The sequence below is a fragment of the Phyllobates terribilis genome, unplaced genomic scaffold (genome assembly GCF_046119375.1).
Source record: "Phyllobates terribilis strain yellow unplaced genomic scaffold, ASM4611937v1 Scaffold_4__5_contigs__length_816908805, whole genome shotgun sequence".
NCBI lineage: Eukaryota > Metazoa > Chordata > Amphibia > Anura > Dendrobatidae > Phyllobates > Phyllobates terribilis.
In genome coordinates, this window is record NW_027362764.1 from 213,671,446 (window position 1) to 213,681,544 (window position 10,099).

General features: G+C 43.6%; 1 protein-coding gene across 1 annotated transcript in view; it reads right to left on the minus strand.

Annotated features, from left to right (window-relative positions):
• The window catches only part of ENTPD3 (ectonucleoside triphosphate diphosphohydrolase 3), an 88,984-nt gene extending 80,137 nt beyond the window's left edge, over positions 1 to 8,847 (minus strand). Inside the window, exon 1 of the mRNA XM_073678055.1 lies at positions 8,632 to 8,847. The gene's annotated coding sequence lies outside the window, so the exon portion shown is untranslated. The remainder of the gene's footprint in view (positions 1 to 8,631) is intronic.
• Between the last annotated feature and the right edge of the window lie 1,252 nt (positions 8,848 to 10,099).

A 10,099-nucleotide genomic window follows, 5' to 3' on the forward strand; every position in this document is an offset into this window, starting at 1 on the left:
TGACAGGTTCTTATGGTCAGTAATACCAGTAATAGGATGGACAGCCCCTTCCAACCAATGTCGCCATTCTTCGAACACCAGTTTAATCACCAAAAGCTCCCTATTACCCACGTGATAATTTCTCTCAGCCAAAGAAAATTTCTTAGAAAAGAAAGCACATGGATGCCATTTACCAGGGGACAGACCCTGAGACAACACAGCCCCAACTCCCACCTCCGACGCATCAACTTCCACAATAAAGGATTGGGAAACATTGGGTTGACTGAGTATAGGTGCCGAGGCAAAACAGCTCTTTAGGGAAGAAAAGCCTGCAGGGCGGCATCCAACTACAGTACAGACCAAAAGTTTGGACACACCTTCTCATTTAAAGATTTTTCTGTATTTTCATGACTATGAAAATTGTACATTCACACTGAAGGCATCAAAACTATGAATTAACACATGTGGAATTATATACTTAACAAAAAAGTGTGAAACAACTGAAAATATGTCTTATATTCTAGGCTCTTCAAAGTAGCCACCTTTTGCTTTGATGACTGATTTGCACACTCTTGGCATTCTCTTGAGCTTCAAGAGGTAGTCACCAGAAATGGTCTTCCAACAATCTTGAAGGAGTTCCCAGAGATACTTAGCACTTGTTGGCAAATCCTAACACCCCCTCTCAGAAAAAAAGGTCCTCAAAACCAGACAAAATGTAGAGACCGTAGAAAGGGAAATATTTAAACAATTGTCATGGCAGTAATCTCCCCACTCAATGATCTCCCTGGATTGCCAATCCACCAATGGATTATGTTTCACCAACCAGGGTAGACCCAAAACAATTGGAGTGGCAAGACCGTCCAGGACATAGCAAGGAATCATCTCACAATGGACCGACCCCACCCTCAGTTTTACACCATGTACAATCTGAGTCAGAGCTCTCTGTGCAAGTGGCGCCGAGTCAATGGCGAAGATGGTAATGGGCTTAGCTAAAGTACAGCAAGCAAGCCCATGAGTTCTCACATACGCAGCATCAACCATGCTGACTCCAGGTCCACTGTCAAACACAGAAATTTTCTCAGTTTTGATCTCTAGCACCACCTTTGCTGTCAGGACAAACCGTGAGAAAGACTAAGTGCAACACGAAGGGACGAAGGGAAGGAAGCCCAGACACTAGGGAAAGGGGGAGTGGAGACCCCTAAGCTGATCTAATAACACCTTGCCTACCCTACAGTCCTTATATTGGTTCCACACCAATCGCCGAGCAGGAAACATAAACCCTGTATATCCCTAGAGCTAGGCCCTTGATAGGGAGGGGGGTGAGCACTGGTCAGTCACCACTAAACTAAAGACAACAAGAGAGACAAACAAAGGGGGAAAACTTAGCTTGAGCAGACACCAGAGAAATAACACCAAACGTCCTCCAAGGGCACCAGAGAGGAAGCGAGCTGACTGCAAAAGCTCCAATCCTTCACAAGGGAAAAATGTGAATATCACCGGCGACTCCCAGCAGCAGACTGAGAGTTTATAAACACCCAGGCCAGAGTGTTTCAGTCAGAGCAGGAGGAAGGTTGCCGCTGGGTGCAAAAGTGAGAAGGATTTAAGAAGATGTCTACAATGCCAAATGCAGTGACCTTCTGCAGCCAGATGCAGAGCGACTGTCTGTCTCATCTGACACACCTGTGCCAAAAGGTGAAGATTTACTCAGCATTTAAGCATCTTTATATACATGCCTTTATTTAGGGTATACATTTCTGATTGCAAGTTCTCTTTAAAGTAAACCTGTCAGCAGGATTTTGCTAAGTAAACTACAGGCATTGTCATGTTAGGGCTGCTGCACTGATTAATTTGATACCTGAGGTGAAGAAATCCGTCTTGTGGCTCTTGTGTAATCAATGTTTGCAGTTTTGAGTTGATGATATGCCCATGCTCCAGGGCAGGACTGTAGGCAGAGTCTTTGCTGGTTCTCTTGGCCAAATCAGCAAGAAAAGACCTGCCCACAGGCCGCCCCAAAGCGGCATGAGCATGTTGCACATCATAGAGACACCCAGACAGAGAGAGACAGATAGGGGCGGCCTGTGGGCAGATCTTTTCTTGCTGATCTGGCCTAGAGTACCAGGATAAGACTCTGCCTACAGTCCCGCACCTGAGCACGGACTTATTATTAACTCAAAACTGCAAACACAGATTACACAAGAACCACTAGACAGATTTCTTCACCTCAGGTATCATATTAATCAGTGCAACAGCGCCAACATAACACTGCCTGTAGTTTACTTAGCAATATCCTAACAGGTTTGCTTTAAGTCCAGTGTGTGTTATCACTCCATGGCTGATAGATTTTCATTTCAGGGTGTAGACATGCACAGCTGCCAGTTGCTAGAAATTACCACCCTTTTGACTTGAAACCCAGAGAGATTAAATTGCTGTCAAAGTACACATGTAAATTACTGAACCTCTAAGATCACGTATCCAATAGCACCTTTGTTGCTAAAGGAGTTGTGGCCTCTTGGACTTGGTCTTCTTGGCAATTAAAGACTGAGATGCACATTTATTTTATTTTATTCACTTAAACAGCGCAAGTAATTCCACAGCGCTGTACAGACATCATCAATCATCACTGTCCACAATGGGGCTCACAATCTAAATCCCCTATCAGTATATCTTTGGAATTTACATATTTTTGCTCATTTTAAATTGCACCTGATGACTAACAGTTTGCTGTTTACAATATCACCCTCTACTATATTTTGTTTAGGGAATCTGATGGTCGTTTGTCCAAGTCAAAGACTCTCCTGCAATGGGAGCCTTTACAAAACCATAGCGAGACACTGACATCTGAATCCTTTTTATGGGAAATGAATGATTTCTAGCATAATGATAATAGGAGACTTGGAATTCTAGCATCTGCTGATAAGAATGTAAAGGTGCATTTACATTGGCTGATTATCGGTGACAACGATTCCTGGGAATGTTTTTTTATCGATAACAGGCTAGTGTAAACAGGCTGCCAATCACCTGACAAACAAAAACACACGTTTGTAGGGTGAAATTATTTTTAAAGGAGTATTCTCGAGTTTGAGAGTTAGCACCTCTTCTGTGGATAGGGGATAATGTCCCAATGACTGGGGATCCAACCACAAGGACTTGCACTGATACCAAGAATGGAGCAGAGGTTGATAATGTGCACTGAGGCTCCATTCCTTTTTATAGGAGTGCAAAAGACCAGCAGAGTGAAGCGCTCGGCTATCTCCAGTGGTCTCATTGGGAATGCATGGAGTGGCAGAGCGATCATACGATCAACCCCCTGCTCTATTCATATAGGGCTTTTCAAAGCTCTGGTAATTGGGATCGGTGGGGGTGCCAGTGGTCAGGTCCCCGGCTATTGAGAAGTTATTTCTTAGCCTAACAATAGAGGGCAACTTTCAAACTTGAGCATACCCCTTTAACGCTAAATTCACATGTCCAGTAAACATCCTTTAGAATTAATCCAGCAGCAATCCATTGACAAAAAAGTTGTGCAGACACAATTGACATTGACACAACAATAGTCTATTTTTATAAAGAGCGGGGGTATAGTTATAGTATTATGGTGGCAAGTGTAGCAGTTAAGATCTGGTACATGAGAACACTCAATGACCTCTTACATAAAATGAAACCAGTTTTATAAAGGCATATAGTGGCGAGGTACAATGTTCTGAATTGAGTGTTCGTATTTGGACCACTCTACACATTAGTGTGGCGCCCCTGAGGGTTCAGTTGCCACAGAGGTACTGTACCTCACCCAGAGGTGTGGTGTCTCCTTCTCTCAGGTAAGGAGGGAGTGCTGCCCGGAATCCCAATACCCGCATTCAACACTACACTGCTCCAGGCCGGCTGAAAGGGCAAGATGCACTGTGTTTCCTGCTGATCCCTGTCCCTGGCTGGAGTGGGGGGAACCAAAGGTACTGGAACCAGCAGTGGGTGTGGGTGGAGGAAGTAGAGTAGGGGAGCACCATATTAGGAGGTATATAAAGGGAAGCCATCTTAGTGTGGCAGGTCAGAACAGTATTTTCAGTAAGTGAGTGAGCAGTAAGGAGGGGAGCAGAGTCTCATTAGGAGCTCTGCTCCACAAGTGGGGCCTAGTGATGGAGGCCCAGGAAGGGAGCAGAGGAGGAAGGCTCTGTTCTACAGAAGGGATCCCAGGGGGTACGGTGAGTGCAGGACGGCACCCGTACGCCCCGAATCTGCCAGGTGTCAGAGGGATCAGGCCGCAAGAAGGGAACCGGCCCCTGGACCAGCCGTGTTACTCCAGGTCTCGGCTGGAAAAACTGGAGGCTTCTGACTTTTATGATGCAGTTGCCACAGCCTCATCTTAGTCACCGTGAGGGTCAAGTAGGTCCGGGAACTCCAGGTTGCCCAGAGGGACTTCAGAGCACCCGATCGGGACTGTGAGTGGGGAAGCGCAGGGCAGGAGGGAGGAGACCCAGCGTGAGAAGTCGGTCTAGCAAGGAACATAAGGAAAGCGGGGTTCCGTCAAGCACTCCTGACACATCTGAGGAAGAGCTGAACCCCCGGTCTGGTGAACGCAGCGCGACGTGGGAGGCTGACACCCATACAGTGCACCTGTGGAACTTACATAAGAACTGTGAGTAAAAACTCGGATGACTGCACTGCCTCCGTCAATTATTTCAGCTGCGCCATTTCTCCCTCTGCACCACAAGTCCCAGCACCACCCACCATCAAACTCCACACTGCCCCGGGGGCCCGCTCCGCCTGTAGGGAGCAGAAACATCCCAGCTGCCATCCCATCACCCCCCGGAGGTCTGCAGCAGCGCTGGTAATCCTTACCAGGTACAACAGGTGGCGTCACAAACTATTTACTTTATTTTTATTTTCTATTCAAGTTCCAATCCCCTTCATCAAGAGTGACCCCAGGGTACGGGCCACGGAGCCGAATGCCGTGACATCCTAAGCAACGTAAAAGGCCCGGGTACCGAGTCGTCCCCATCCCCTGGGCGCGTCATTAGCACAGACGTCATGTCAAATAGAAGGATATAGCGACATCTCAGCTTCTTACTGGAGACAGACTTACAATATAAAGGCCTTAAGACAATTAGTTAACAGTAAGCCCAATACCACTGATTTTGTATGGCGGTCTTCCGACTGTCTCCTAACATTATATTGGGGGTTTATAAGGCGATTGGAATTTAGTTGCTGATCCTCTTGCTTGGCAAGGAGATAAGCCATTGCCGCAATATTCGGGCAGCGGGTCTCTCTAAAGGCAGCCACACACATTAGGAAGCCATCTTGGCTGGTTCTTCCATACAAAGGTTCACTCTTTCAGCAGAGTGGTCCTGTGTTTTCTAGCAGAAAGCCACACCCAGGTATGTGGTATCTCTAGAGAACAGAAGGATCTGCAGTCTAACATCGGAAATGCAGGATCCTTAATTCCCCTAACAGTCAATTGTCCGAGGTCCCATAAAAATTAAACTGTCGGTCGAACCAGACGATATCACTGTGTCCTGCCAACATTAGTCTAATATGTATGGTGGCTTTATAGTGTTTCTGTGCATGGGGAAGTTGGGAAATTATTGTTTGACCAACATACAGTACAGACCAAAAGTTTGGACACACCTTCTCATTTAAAGATTTTTCTGTATTTTCATGACTATGAAAATTGTACATTCACACTGAAGGCATCAAAACTATGAATTAACACATGTGGAATTATATACTTAACAAAAAAGTGTGAAACAACTGAAAATATGTCTTATATTCTAGGTTCTTCAAAGTAGTCACATTTTGCTTTGATGACGGCTTTGCACACTCTTGGCATTCTCTTGATGAGCTTCAAGAAGTAGTCACCAGAAATGGTCTTCCAACAATCTTGAAGGAGTTCCCAGAGATGCTTAGCACTTGTTGGCCCTTTTGCCTTCACTCTGCGGTCCAGCTCACCCCAAACCATCTCGATTGCGTTCAGGTCTGGTGAATATGGAGGCCAGGTCATCTGGCGTAGCACCCCATCACTCTCCTATTTGGTCAAATAGCCCTTACACAGCCTGGAGGTGTGTTTGGGGTCATTGTCCTGTTGAAAAATAAATGATGGTCCAACTAAACGCAAACCGGATGGAATAGCATGCCGCTGCAAGATGCTGTGGTAGCCATGCTGATTCAGTATGCCTTCAATTTTGAATAAATCCCCAACAGTGTCACCAGCAAAGCACCCCCACACCATAACACCTCCTCCTCCATGCTTCACGGTGGGAACCAGGCATGTAGAGTCCATCCGTTCACCTTTTCTGCGTCGCACAAAGACACAGTGGTTGGAACCAAAGATCTCAAATTTGGACTCATCAGACCAAAGCACAGATTTCCACTGGTCTAATGTCCATTCCTTGTGCTCTTTAGCCCAAACAAGTCTCTTCTGCTTGTTGGCTGTCCTTAGCAGTGGTTTCCTAGCAGCTATTTTACCATGAAGGCCTGCCGCACAAAGTCTCCTCTTAACAGTTGTTGTAGAGAGGTGTCTGCTGCTAGAACTCTGTGTGGCATTGACCTGGTCTCTAATCTGAGCTGCTGTTAACCTGCGATTTCTGAGGCTGGTGACTCAGATAAACTTATCCTCAGAAGCAGAGGTGACTCTTGGTCTTTCTTTCCTGGGGCGGTCCTCATGTGAGCCAGTTTCTTTGTAGCGCTTGATGGTTTTTGCAACTGCACTTGGGGTCACTTTCAAAGTTTGCCCAATTTTTCGGACTGACTGACCTTCATTTCTTAAAGTAATGATTGCCACTCGTTTTTCTTTACATAGCTGCTTTTTTCTTGCCATAATACAAATTCTAACAGTCTATTCAGTTGGACTATCAGCTGTGTATCCACCTGACTTCTGCACAACACAACTGATGGTCCCAACCCCATTTATAAGGCAAGAAATCCCACTTATTAAACCTGACAGGGCACACCTCTGAAGTGAAAACCATTTCCGGTGACTACCTCTTGAAGCTCATCAAGAGAATGCCAAGAGTGTGCAAAGCAATCATCAAAGCAAAAGGTGGCTACTTTGAAGAACTTAGAATATAAGACATATTTTCAGTTGTTTCACACTTTTTTGTTAAGTATATAATTCCACATGTGTTAATTCATAGTTTTGATGCCTTCAGTGTGAATGTACAATTTTCAAAGTCATGAAAATACAGAAAAATCTTTAAATGAGAAGGTGTGTCCAAACTTTTGGTCTGTACTGTACATCTAATTGGTGATGGTGGATTCTGCTGAACAGTATGCCCTAGATCCCCTTTCTCTGATCTGCAGCTATTTTAGTGAACTGTAACAATCATGATGACAGATAACACAATTCACAGCAGGGAAGTGGAATTGTTAATTAGAATCCAAATATGTCCAATGTGAGGAAAACTCCCATTTCCCCAACCAGAAATTAAAACATCAGTGAAATGCTTCATACTGCATAAAAAAATGACGGTGTAATAGCCCATCTGGTATAATTAAGTGTCTAGTCTACATATGTGCAAGAAAAATACCTTGGAAGTGCAAGCAGACCTGTTGGTTCATTATATTTGCAGAGGCTCAACGAAAAGTGTTTAGCAGGCTTTCCATATTTGCAGTAAGGGTAGGTTCACACGACAATATAAAAAATCATTCAGTTTCATCAAGAAAAGTGGGACGATATTTTTTTTCAGTTCTCATCCGTGTGCAGTTCGCTTTTTTACAGTAGCTTTTAACCATTTACCCACATTACAGAACTGCAATGTATCCTGTATCCGTAAAAATCAGGTGGCATTCAATTTTTTTCTTGTACCCATAGTCTTATGCTGCGATTTTTTTTTTCCACACGCAAATTTGGTCAGTGAAAAAAATCATTAATTTGCACTGCCCCATTGAATAACATTGGTCCGAGTGCAATCCGTTTTTTTAACGGATAGCACTCAGACTGAAAATACAATCGTGTGCACAAGGCCTGATGATTATTTTCTAAATTTTAACTAGTACATTATATGATGGACAATAAATGACTGACACTTTGATGGAAACCCAATGAACTCATTATAGCCAATAGGAGCTGTTGGGTGACATTGGTGACTGTCATGTTGGGGGACAGCGAAGAAGCTGGTCATATATAAGTAATCGGGGTAGATGACTGGTGAAAAACTTGCCATTTGTAAGCTATCTGGTTGTATTATAGTTGAGATGACGGTGCTGATTAATAAAGTAGATTTCTGCATCGATCTGTGACTAGGCGTTATGAATGAAAATTGATAAGGTGTCCATAATAATGGTATAATCTGTATCGTTCTTTCATTTGATTTGGCAGATGGCTAAAATATGATAACTGACACTGTCTTTCAGATTACTAAAACCACTAGTGGATTTGCCAGTTTTCGACTCTAGATAGCCAAAGATATGTAAGTATTGACCGGATCAACAATCCATACATGGGTTTATACAAGTCCAATCCATTTTCCCATAATGTAAAACATTTCTCATCTCATTGTCGTTGTGGAATAAATGCACTAATTATCATTAGATGGCTCATCATCGGTCATATTGCATGGACAATTACTACAAGAGAGGCCCAGAGCTATGCACTAACAAGCTATGTGAAACCACGTATAAGCCATATACATTCAGTACAGAAGTCATGTTATAAATAATCCTTACCGCTCTCTCCAGCTCAGAGAACAAATAGTCTGGACCTGACAGTCACAGAAAACCACAGCTCAGTCAGATGCAATAGGAAAATGCTGTATTGTCCCAGGGCTTTGAGCAGAAGCAAAGAAGTAAGAGATGTAGTGAGCAGCATGGAAATGAATGGGTGCAGATGTAGCATTGTGTAGTACAGACAGGGCTGCTAGGCTAACCGCACCCCCAGAAGGGGAGTAGCCAAGGATCTACAAAGAGGCAAAGGGGGAGATTGGTTCCACAGTAGGTGGGCAGTGCGAGCCTGCCTCATATACACATTCCTCAGCTCCTAATGTCACAATATGCCACAATCCTTTGAGAACATAATTTTTTTGGACATGACCAAAACAATTTTTACATTTTCCAATTTCTACCTAGAAACTAACATTACGTTTGGCATTTTTTGCAGAAAAAAAAGCGCTGTTGGCTGTACGGCATTTAGAAAATATGAGCAACACTATACAAAAAGTATACTATACAAATTTTTGTTTGCCATTTTTCTACACTTTTGCCATTTTGGGGTCCCTGTTTAATTATTTTTATTTATTTTTTATTCAAAAGCTGCATTTTTTTTTAGCAAAGAAATGCATAAAAAGTGCACAAACAAAAGAAAATAATTGTAAAAAATTCATGATTTTAGAAAAAGTGCAAAGAAAAACTCAACTATGTGTGAAACAAGCCAAAAGTTGGTGATACATGTAAGGCCTTGGCCCCACTATCAGTATTTGGTCAGTATTTTTTCTCAGGAGTGGGAGCCAAAACCAGGAGTTGGTGATAAATGCAGAATAGGTGACTTGTTTCTATTATACCTTTTCTCTGATTGTTCCACAACTGGTTTTTGCTCCCGCTTCTGAGAAAAAATACTGACCGAATACTGACCAAATACTGATAGTGGGGCCGTGGCCTTACATTTATATTTGCACATTGATTTTGGAACATGTGACCATCCAATCTGTATTTGGGTCCTTTTGATGCTGTCAAATGGAAGATGTTGAGAGAGATAAAAAAGTGGCAGTTGAATTTCAATTGCCTGATCCTATTGTTTCTGCGTAGATTAGTTTGCTAACTAAGAACATGCGCAAGTTTGGTCAAAAGTAGTGATGAGCGAGTGTATTCGTTACTATTCGCACGGATAGTACGGTATTCGGGTTACTCGCTATTCTGCGAGTATTTGTGTACTCGCCTCGCTATATTCGGATGTCCCGCCCTGCAGTTTTGGCGCCTTCCTTGCAGCCACTAAACATGCTGGGCTGCTTAACCAATCACAGTAATGCTGCAGACATCTTTGTTGTGGCATTACTGTGATTGGCTGGCCGCCCAGCGTCATAGGATCTATTTAAGCCCTGCGGCCACCATTTTGTGCACATTGCGTCTGGAGCCTGCATTCTATAAGCATAGATAGATCGCTGAGCTGCTAGGGAGAGTGTTTAGGCCTCTAGATAAAGCA